This window comes from Nicotiana tomentosiformis, chromosome 10, assembly GCF_000390325.3.
Source record: "Nicotiana tomentosiformis chromosome 10, ASM39032v3, whole genome shotgun sequence".
Taxonomy (NCBI): Eukaryota; Viridiplantae; Streptophyta; class Magnoliopsida; order Solanales; family Solanaceae; genus Nicotiana; species Nicotiana tomentosiformis.
In genome coordinates, this window is record NC_090821.1 from 49,128,686 (window position 1) to 49,140,475 (window position 11,790).

The following is an 11,790-nucleotide window of genomic DNA, read 5'->3' on the forward strand; positions in this document are numbered from 1 at the left end:
GGTGGATCCAGACGCAACCCAGCGAGGAATGAAAAAAGAAGCGATCGAGGTCATAATAACCGGGGACTCATGAGCAAAAATGGTTTCGATAGGCCAATCGGGGCTAGGGAGGCACCGAGATTATCGGAGTATAACTTCAGTGTCCATGCTACCGGCATCGTATCAGCCATCGGACGCATCAAAGATACTAAGTGGCCTCGTCTATTGCAGTCAAATCCTGCCCAAAGAGACCCCAACCTGATGTGTAAGTATCACGGCACCCACGGCTCGATCCTGCCGACACCTAAGAGAAGAAGTGACCCCGTTATTTAATAACGGACACCAGCTTCTAAGTGATCGAGCCAAAAATCATTTCAGGAACAGGGACTCCAACAAGCAGACCAAGTAAGAGGAACCTCAGCATGTCATCAACATGATTATCGATGAAGTCGAAATCCCACAGGGGCCAATGCTGAAGCGCACTAAGGTGTCCATTACAAGGGAAAAGCGAACCCGAGATTACATGCTAGAAGGGACCATCTCTTTCAACGATGAAGACGCTGAAGGCATTGTGCAACCGCATAACGGTGCCCTGGTAATTTTTGTAAATAAATCTCGAGTTAAGAGTGTGTTGATTGATCCAGGTAGCTCGGCCAATATCATCAGATCGAGGGTCGTAGAGCAGCTGGGTCTACAAGACTAAATAGTGCTCGCGGTCCGGGTCTTAAACGGATTCAACATGCCATGTGAAACTACTAAAGGGGAGATAACCTTGTCGGTGAACACCGCCGAAACCATTCATGAAATGAAGTTCTACGTTATCGAGGGGAAAATGAGGTACAACACTCTATTCGGAAGGCCATGGATTCACAATATGAGGGCAATACCCTCGACACTGCACTAGGCATTAAAGTTCCCCACACCGGGAGGGATCAAAATAGTTTACGGAGAACAGCCGGCCGCAAAAGAAATGTTCGCGGTCAATGAGGTGATTCCGATATTCTCCCTCTCGACATCTAAGAACCCAAAGTCGATTGGGAAGGAAGAAACTAAATAGCAATCACAGACACCGGCCCCGATCGAATCGGAGAAGCAAAAAACAGGCGAAGATGATGATTACGGAGTTCCCAGGTCAGTCATCGCCCCTGACAATTCTGATGCCACCAAGTCAACGGTTGAGGAGCCGGAGCAAGTCATATTGATCGAACACTTATCCAATCGGAAGGTATACCTGGGCACGGGGTTAACTCCCGAGCTTAGGAAAAAACTCATGAATTCCTTATAGCTAACATAGATTATTTCGCTTGGTCCCATCTTGATATGACAGGGATCTCGCCAGAAATAACTACTCATAAGCTGAGCTTGGATCCGAAGCTCCGCCTGGTTAAACAGAAGAGGAGGCCTCAGTCCAAAGTCAAGCATGCATTCATCAAAGACGAAGTATCTAAACTCCTTAAAATAGGTTTCATTCGGGAAGTTAAGTACCCAGATTGGTTAGCTAACGTAGTGGTAGTTCCTAAAAAGGGAAATAAATTAAGAATGTGTGTAGATTACAAAGAATTGAATAAGTCATGCCCTAAACACTCTTTTCCTTTGGCTTATATCGATCGCATGATCGATGCGACGGCCGGCCACGAGATACTCAACTTTCTCGACGCCTATTCAGGGTACAACCAAATCCGGATAGACCCGGGCTATCAAGAAAAAACTTCCTTCTCACTTAATTCGGCACCTATTGTTATAACATAATGCCGTTCGGACTAAAAATGTCGGTGTCACTTACCAACACCTAGTAAACTGGATGTTCGAAGAATAAATAGGAAAATCAATGGAGGTTTACATTAATGACATATTAGTTAAGTCCCTGTGAGCAGAGGACCATTTGGAACACTTACAGGAAACCTTCAACATACTGAAGAATTACAATATAAAGCTGAACCCGAAAAAATGCGCATTCGGGGTCGGGTCCGGGAAGTTCCTTGGATTCATGGTGTCCAACCGAGAGATCGATATCAATCCCGACAAAATCAAAGATATAGAATACATCACCATGGTGGAAAATGTCTAGGCCGTTCAAAGGCTAACCAGGCGCATAGCCCCCCTAGGTCGGTTCATATCAAGGTCCTCCGATAAGAGCCATCAGTTTTTCTCATTACTGAAGAAGAAAAATATCTTTTCAGGGACCCCGGAGTGCCAGCAAGCTTTGGAAGAACTCAAATGGTACCTTTTGAGTCCACCTTTTCTTTGTACTCTGAAGGCAGATGAGCAGTTTGTACTTGTACTTAGCGGTATCCGAGATAGCGATAAGTGGAGTCTTAGTTCAGGAAGAGGAAGATACGCAATTTCCTATATATTATGTTAGCAAGACTCTAGGCGAGGCCGCAACAAGGTATCCTCACTTGGAGAAATTGGCGCTCGCGTTGCTAAGTGCCTCTAGGAAGTTAAAGTCATATTTTCAATGCCATCCCATATGTGTCGTAACTACTTATCCATTGAGGAACATAATGCACAAATCTGAGCTCTCAGGACGATTGGCCAAATGGGCAGTGGAAATTAGCGGGTACGTTATCGAATATCGACCTCGAACCTCCATTAAATCACAAATTTTGGCAGACTTCGTGGCTGACTTCACGCCAGAATTGTTGTTAACCTCGGGGACCTCCTCAGGAATCTGGACCCTCTTTACGGATGGTGCCTCGATTGCAAAGGGGTCCGGACTCGGCATCGTGTTGAACTCGCCTACGAGCAACGTAGTTAGGAAATCTATTAGAACTATGAAATTGACTAACAATGAGGTCGAGTACGAGGCCATGATTGTAGGTCTCAAATTGGCTAAAAGCCTGGGGGCCGAAGTGATCGAAGCTAAATGTGATTCCCTCCTTGTGGTAAATCAAGTCAATAGGACATTCGAAGTAAAAGATGAATGAATGCTAAGATACTTGGATAAACTACAGGTAACGCTACATCGATTCAAGGAATGGACCCTATAACACGTGCCCCGGGATCAGAATAGTGAAGCCGATGCTCTGGACAACTTGGGGTCATCAGTTGATGGCGATGAATTTAGATCGGGAACAATCGTGCAACTCATGAAATCAGTAGTGGAAGAAGGCCATGCCGAGATAAACTCAACGAGTTTAACTTGGGACTGGAGAAACAAGTATATAGACTACTTGAAAACTGGGAAGTTGCCATAGAGAGATCTGCGCACGAAGGTAGCCAGGTTTAGCCTGTCCGAAGGTACTCTATTCAGAAGAATGTTCGATGGCCCACTCGCCATATGCTTGGGGCCGGGGGACACATAATATGTTTTAAGGGAAGTTCATGAAGGCAAATACGGAAACCATTCGGGGGCAGAATTTTTGGTTCGTAAGATAACCGGAGCAGGCTATTACTGGATCGACATGGAGAAAGATGCGAAGGACTTTGTGCGGAGATGCGATGGCTGTCAGAGGAATGCATCAATAATCCATCAACCTAGGGAGCTACTAAATTTGGTCTTATTTCCTTGGCCGTTCATGAAATGGGGAATGGACATCGTCGGTCCCCTACTATGGGCACCCGGTAAGGCTCAATTTATACTATTTATGACTGACTATTTCTCTAAATGGGTCGAAGTCCAAGAGTTTGAGAAGGACCGGGAAAATGAAGTCATTGACTTCATTTGGTACCACATAATATGTCGGTTCGGTATACCGGCTGAGATAGTGTGTGATAACAGGAAGCAGTTCATCGGCAGCAAAGTAAGCAAATTCTTTGAGGATAATAAGATCAAAAAGATCCTGTAAACACCCTATCACCCTAGTGGTACCAGACAAGAGAAGTCTAAGAACAAAATCATCCTTCAAAACCTTAAGAAAAGGTTGACCGATGCCAAAGGAAATCCTGCCCGAAGTCTTGTGGGCATATCGCACGACCTCAAAATCTAATACCGGGGCCACTTCATTTTCGTTGGTCTATGATGCCGAAGCACTAATACCGGTCGAGGTGGGAGAACCAAGCCTCAGGTTCCGATATGCAACCAAAGAATCAAACGATGAGTCCATGAGCACGAGCCTAGAACTACTGGATGAGAGGCACGATGCCGCTCTAGTCCGGCTGGCCACCCAAAAGTAGCGGATAGAAACATATTACAACTGAAGAGCCAACCTATGACACTTCAATATTGGGGACTTGGTGTTAAGAAAAGTGACACAGAATACCCGGAACCCAAATGAAGGGAAGCTAGGACCGAATTGGGAAGGACCATATCGAGTTATCGGTATTACCGGTAAAGGTTCATATAAACTCGAAGTAGGAAACGGCGCACATCTACCGAACAACTAGAATGTGACCCACTTAAAACGATACTACTGCTAAAGTACGACCTCATTTAATTTTCTTTTAATAATATGAATTGGACTAACACTTTCAGGAAATAACCAAAGGAGAATGTAGCTGTTAGGTCTGAAAGCACGCGTTGCACTCTTTTTCCCTTGAACCGGTTTTGTCCCAAATGGGTTTTCCGGCAAGGTTTTTAACAAGGCAATAATAAACCGTGCTAACTTCGAGTCGAAGACTGGTTTTAGATCAGAGTCAATGGTCACTTCAATAGTATTCGATCCCACTCGAAGATCGACCTTGAATACTAGGGTCCATCACCCTCGGGTCATGATTTTTAGCAAGGAAGGAAACTCTGTGCTCGAACAGTCTAGGCTCGGTGGTTAGGATTTATTGTAAGGGCCAAACGGTCAAATAAACCGTGCCGCGTAGGTCACCTCAGCCATAATACGAGCTTTTACATGCTTACAATCTTGTACGTTACACACAAAAATGAAAAAAAAGTTTCTACCTTGCTAACAAGTACTTTTTGTTCCTTAAAAGTATCGACCCTAAGGGCTATTCCTACCCGGGAACTATCGAGCCCAAGGGACACCCTTATCCAACCCCAAAGGGCTACTCCCACTCGGGGACTGCCATTCGAGAAAAGTTCGGGCAGCTCGGGTTATCAAAATCCGGAGGCACAAAACCTATAAGGCAGTGCCCAAACTTAAAAGGCTACGACCACCCTAAAAATGGTTCGGAGACGTCCGAAGCCCGTAATCAAGACATAAGGCCTTCATCAAAATTCCAAACTTGTTCAAAGGTTTCCCTCGACAAAGATATAGTCTAAAAACATTTAAACAAGCATCTTAAAGGAAGCTCACGGTCACTCCAAGCTTCAATATGTTTGAGCAAAAGTTGCATCGAGGACAGGTCTTGTTCGGACCTCCGAAAAATGACTTATTACTATGTTTGATTTTGTGCTAAGGCATTAGAAATGTTTGTAATTGTAAAAAGATGTTGAAGTTAATAGACTAGAAAATTGTCGAAAGAAAGAAAAAACTTTATACATTCCGGAATATCTTTACAAAGGCCAATAAAAATGGCCTCAACAAAATAAATGTACAAGATACAAAAACAAAACAAAATAATCCTAAGGTATCTACGCGTGATCTTCACCCGAACCCGACTCATCACCAGAGCCGTCGGGGCCTTCGGGTTCTTCGGAGCCCTCGGAGCCTTCTTCATCTTCGGGTTCAGCTAGCTTCTTGTCCTCGACCTCAAGTCTTTTCGCCACCTCGATCTCGGCCGACAGGTCGAAGCCTCAGACATAGATCTCTTCGAGGGTCTCCCTCCAGGATAGTCGCCTCAAATACTCAGCAGTAGTCTTCAGGCGAGCCTCGGCTGCTTCAACATCGGACCTATACTAGGCCACCATCTCTTCAGCATCGGCGGAGATGGTGTTTAGCTGAGACTTTATTGCTTCACATTCGTTACCGAGAGCGTCCAGCTCTGCTAGAGCCGAGCTCAATTGTGATCGGAGTTCATCATTCAACTGGGACCGCTTGTCGGCTTTTTCTTTCGTTACTCGGAGTTGAACCTCTACAGATGCCAGTTGTGCCTGGGCGGTTTCCTTCTCTGAAGCCATCCTGTCCATTTTGCTCTTCCAACCATTGGCCATGGCTTGGACCTCATTCATTTCAGCTCAGAGTTGGTCGATTCGGTGAATCTTCTGCTGAACCAGCGAGGTTCGGTCATTAGTCGCCATGGCTAAGTCTTCATTGTTAACTTCAAAAACCTTTACCTTTTCGACTAGATCAGCATGTTCCCGCCTCAGGGTCGAGGCCTCCTTCTAAGCCTCACCCAGATTGGCCTGTAGGTCCTTGATGGCCCCTTCATGTTGCTCGCTGAGAAGCTTATACATATCTCTTTTCTGGGCAAGCTCATTGACCTCAAGCTCGAGCTGGTTAAAGTTAATTCGATACCGAAGAAAGCTTTCGTGATGAAGTACCGAGGCCTGCAAAAGGGTAAAATGAAAAAACAACCTTGAGAAATATAAAAAACTAAGTCAAAGTTTGAAAGAGCATAATGATGCCTTACCCGATTCAGCGCCTGCTGCGCTTCGTTGAATAGGCACGACACGTCCACCTCATTCATTTTCGCATGGTCTTCTTCGGTTACAGGCATCGTAGGTAGCTTGTTACTCCCACGGGAGTATAAAGATCCCAGGCATCCTCCGGGACAGTAATGATTATCAACCTCTTACGATCGGGATCCACACTCGGGGCGGAAAACTAGTTGATTAACTTTGGGCTCGAGTTCAGTCCGTCGTCTTCTGAAGACAGATCCTTTCTCGGCACTTCCAAGTCACCCAGACTAGAAAAATATTCCAAAACGGATGAGACCACGCCGTCAAAAAAGGAATGAAGGGGATCGTTCATGCCATGAGAGCCTTCGTTAGACCTCTCCTTCCCTGCTCGGGCCTCCTCGAGCATGGACTCGGTATAGGAAGGTGACCCTAAAATCTCTATTACACTGGTCCCATTCTTTGGAGCATAGCCGGCATCCCTGGAAGTCTCAGCCCATGTCTCCTCATCAACCTCCCGGGTCTGAGAGAGATCGACCTCATGGATCTCCTCCTCAACAGCTACCTGCTCCTTGGGAGAAGTCGGCCCGTGGGCTACGAAAAAATCGTCTTCCTCGGGCTCATCCCTGAGCCGAAGAAGTGAGTCAGTGTCAGATGCTCGGGAGCTAGAGCTTTCCTTTGGATTACGGGCCAACCTTCTCTTTGGCTTCTTCTTCTCTAAGCTCGGGGAGCCCGAAGCCTTCCTTTTCTTCTTTTCCCCCGCTGCAGCCCCGAGCTTCCCCAAAGAGGGGGGGTCAACGGACAAGGACATATCCTCGTCCCCTCCTAAAGGCCTGAGTTCAATGGTCTTAGGCTAACCTGCAAAAAGAAAAGTGAAGAAAAGAGAGTAAATACTATGCAAATGGGAGAGCCCTGATGTTACCTATTCGAGAAAGGGTCTTACCGTGAGAACGGGCCTCCCACCGGCCCCTCGAGAGTTTGCTCCATGTGCGCTCGGAATAAGGCATCTATGAACAAATGCCCTCGATCCACTCCTTGAGCAGAGGGATAGCGTTTGGGACTCGAGCGACGGTTGCACCACCACAAGTACCAGTGAGAAAAAAGGATATGAATGTAAACTTGGAATTCATAGGGAAACTGTACTTACGAGATGCATTCCACTTCTCGGGGAATGGCATGAACTCGGGGGGAATCAAGTCTTGGGTCTTCACCATGAGAACGGGCCTCCCACCGGCCCCTCGAGAGTTTGCGCCATGTGCGCTCGGAATAAGGCATCTGTGAACAAATGCCCTCGATCCACTCCTTGAGTAGAGGGATAGCGTTTGGGACTCGAGCGACGGTTGCACCACCACAAGTACCAGTGAGAAAAAAGGATATGAATGTAAACTTGGAATTCATAGGGAAACTGTACTTACGAGATACATTCCACTTCTTGGGGAATGGCATGAACTCGGGGGGGGGAGGGGGAATCAAGTCTTTGGTCTTTACCCGAACGAAGCGTCCCTGCCAGCCCCGATCCCGGTCCTCATCGATACTTGAGAATGGGGCTTTGCTGGCCTGGCGTGTGAGCTTTATTTGTCCCCTTCGGAAGATTCGGGAACTGTATAGGCAGAGTAGGTGATCGATGGTGAATCTACAGGATTCGGTCTTGTTCACGAAGTAAAGAAGGAGGATCACGATCCACCATATCGACGGGTGGATCTGATTGAGGTAAACATCGTACCTTTTGTAGAAGTCCAAGATAACCTGGTCCACCAGGGCCAATGTGAAGGGATAAGTATAAACACTTAGATACCCTTCTACATGGGTAGTGATGTCATCCTCAAGCCCGGGGACTACTACGTTTTTGCCCTTCCAATTGCAGTCCCATCGGACCACGGGAAGGACATATTCGGTAATGGAGCATATATACCTTGATACTCCTTCACCCCGGCCCTGCACCGATGAGGGCTTTTCGACCTTAAAGTCATCTACGACTGAGCAGCCCCAGGGGATGAACATTTTCAAAGGAGGCTCGGGAGCCAATTCATCAGTAGCCGCGCCAGGAGAAGACGTCTCGAGGACGACTATATCAGGAGTGACCGCCTCGATTTCAGCGGTCGGTTGGGAAGAAGAAGAAGCGACTTGTTGAGGAACATATTTGGATGTTTTAGCCATTGTTATCTGAAAAAGCTTGAAAGGTCTAAGAAAAGGTTTTGAAAAATGAAGAGTCAAGTGTGCTGATTTGGGTAAAGACTAGGTAAAAACCTGAAAATTACTAAGAAAGTTTGAAGAACGGAGGTAAAGATATGGAAGTATGAAGAAGGTGAGTAACAAATTTAAGAATCGAAGGTAGAAGCTTGGTCAAATGGTGAAAAATGAACGAAGAATGAACACTTTTATAGAGGTTTCATGACGCTTCGCATTCAGAGGTGACCTGCCGATGGCTGACACGTGTTCGAAGTCAGAACGACGCAACTGACGGGATATTTCGGCTTCTTTGTCGTTTATGTTGCGGCGTATTAAAGAAGGATGAAAAGGATTTGTCGTTTCTCATCGTTTCGGTAAACCTCCTCTCTAAGAAACTAGGGGACTATCTGTATACGGGTGAAATCGGGCTCATTGAATATCTCGGTTTTCTGGTAAGACAAACGAGATTGGAACGTGATCATAAGGAATCGGAGTATAGGCGAAAACCTCTCGCATCGGGGATCGAGCAAAATATCCGCCCTCGGAAGCATCGGGGCCACATCTCTCGGGTCCGGTTCGAATCCCTCAACTTCGGAGAGCATTACCAAACGGCCGAGCACAACTAACAAAGAGCCGTAACATCCGTGCCCAACTGGATGTCTCGGTGTAAATCTCGGCCCGTATCAGCAGTGAATCAATGATTAGCATAAATAAAAAATTTATCCTTTTTTAGAATTGTACTTAGGGTAAACTCCCCTACTATATAAAGGGGAAACTAACTGTTCATTAGACACATTGTAACACACATATCAAGGCAACTTATTTCAATTCTCTTTGTTGTTCAAAGTTTCTATTTTTGTTCTTAAGTTCTTCATAAGTATAAGCTTGGAATCGAGGGCAGGTTCTTCATCGAGCCATCAACCGAGCTCGGAATCACCCTTATCATTGATTTGGTCATCAATTATATTTTTTATTTGCTTAATCTAACGTCATTAATCACTCGTGTTGAACTAATCCACATATCCTTAAAATTACATATAAATTCAATTGTTATCCATTTTTTAGAGTAAACATAGTTATTGTCATTGCATGTGAGACTAGGAATATACTAACCATTACCTAACACCAAGAGAAATTTTGAGAGATTTTGCCGCAGTTTTAGCTTTTTCAGAACATGGCCCTTGATAGGAAGGTGTGGAGGTCGAGCATTAGGCTTGAAGGTTAGGAGGTAGTTGATCGTTTTTCTACTTCGTACTAGGTGTGAGGCTAGTCTGATAGTGTCTAGTCTTAGACTGCTAGTGGTTCATGTTGTCTTCATACTATTTTTTCGTTTTCCTAGTACCTTACCATTGTTACTGGTTATTGATATTGCTTTTTCCATCTATTATCTGGTTCTTACGATGCTGGTATTATTTTTCTGGCCTCGGTTGATGTTACTGATCTATTGTCTCTTTTGGTATTCTTGAGCCGATGGTCTATCGGAAACAGTCTTGTGGGAGTTGTTGTAGGGAACGGCTAGATTTGAACTTTAGAGGGATGTTTTAGTCATTGTAGATCTTATCAATGAGATGGTATTTATATCTTTCTAGAATAAGGAAAATTCTGAAAAATCCATCAGGGCCGTAAGATTTAAGATTTCGAATTTTCAATTTTAAGTGTTAGAACAAGAGATTAATCCAACGGTGGAGATGCACTTGACTCATTGACGGAGAAAATCAAATGAGAGTTGACTCAGTGCCACAGAATGGGCTTTAGTGATGGTCATGAGCCGTTAGATCGAGATTTTAGAAGAAAATGGATGAAATATGTTTGACCTATCGCAAGTCGAAATACTAGAAATTCTTCTTACAATTACCAAGACCTCAATCATCCACATACTTTTTTTTGGGTTAAACCTAACTACTAATTTTCTCACAAAAACCATACACATGCTAGCTTGTGTAAATTAACAGCTTCACAGCTAGTAAATTAGGAAATCACACATCTCAACACCATGATGTATTAAGACAATAATCATCGAAATTAATGACTCGTCACAATATATTATTTAACGCAATGATCTCAAAAGTACTTTCACAACAATGAAAAAGTAGTACAAATAACTTGACATGATAGGACAATTGAAAAGCAACGTCAAAAGGGGAAAAATAATACAAGGATTCTCAAAGGTAACGTGATAAATCAAAACAAAGGAACAAAGATAAACGTAACATTAAGAAAGGATGTGGATTATTCTTAGTTCTCTTCAAACCCTTTCCTTAATAACAAGGAAAGAAACAACCAAACCGAAGAATCCAACCATCAGTGAGGGGAATGAAGTGATGATGGCACTGGAGGGAGCCGGGGCGGGGGCGTGGTGGTGGCCCTCATGGGCTACCGCCACGGCCGCCGCCATGAATAGAACACAAGCAATGAAGTTGAAAGCAGTAGCTGAAACTTTCAAAGCCATTGTCTTGTGTTTTCAAGTTTCAAATGTAACCTTCGATTTGATAGTGAGAAGAAGAATGTTTTTGTAGGAAGTGTTTGTGTTGTAATTCTATGTTGTGAAATCTACACTTATATACAAGTTTTTTTTTCAAGATGGTATCTTTTATGGACTAATTCGTATTATCATGCTTTCATTGACTTTTTGTTTTCATTTTTGCAAGTAGCTGGATGGTGGAGATCACTTCAACAATTCTGGTAAGTTGATTTTTAATTAATATATTTACATGATATTTGTACAATGACACCAATAAGTGCTCATGATTATTTAAAAAAAAAAAATCAAACAACTGATGGAGTTGTAAGAATTAATAAAACCCAAACGCCTCACCCTTAATGGTGCTTAAGAACGTGAGAACAATAAAAAAGCAGCATAGATCAGATGATGAAGATATGTTAATCGCAATTGGATATTAGTTTAATCAATTGAAAAGATAATATTAAGGAAAAATAATCAAGGTCAAAATAAATCTGATGGGGAATATCGTAATTGTCCTCTACGCTTTAAAAATTAAAATATGCTAACCCAATTTCTAGTTTATTGCTTCCACGACTGGTAGATTAAGAGAATATTTATTTGTTTAGTCATTACCGTAGCAAAGGAGATAAACTAAGAAATGGGTTCTGTAAGATAAGACGAAAGAAAAGAAAGACTCGGTAAAATAATTAAATACGTGTAACTACAATAGCATGAATTATTATCATCAACTAAAAAAGTAAACTTTTATTTTGTGAAAAAATTCAATTGTAGGGATAATTAGATGTCTGTC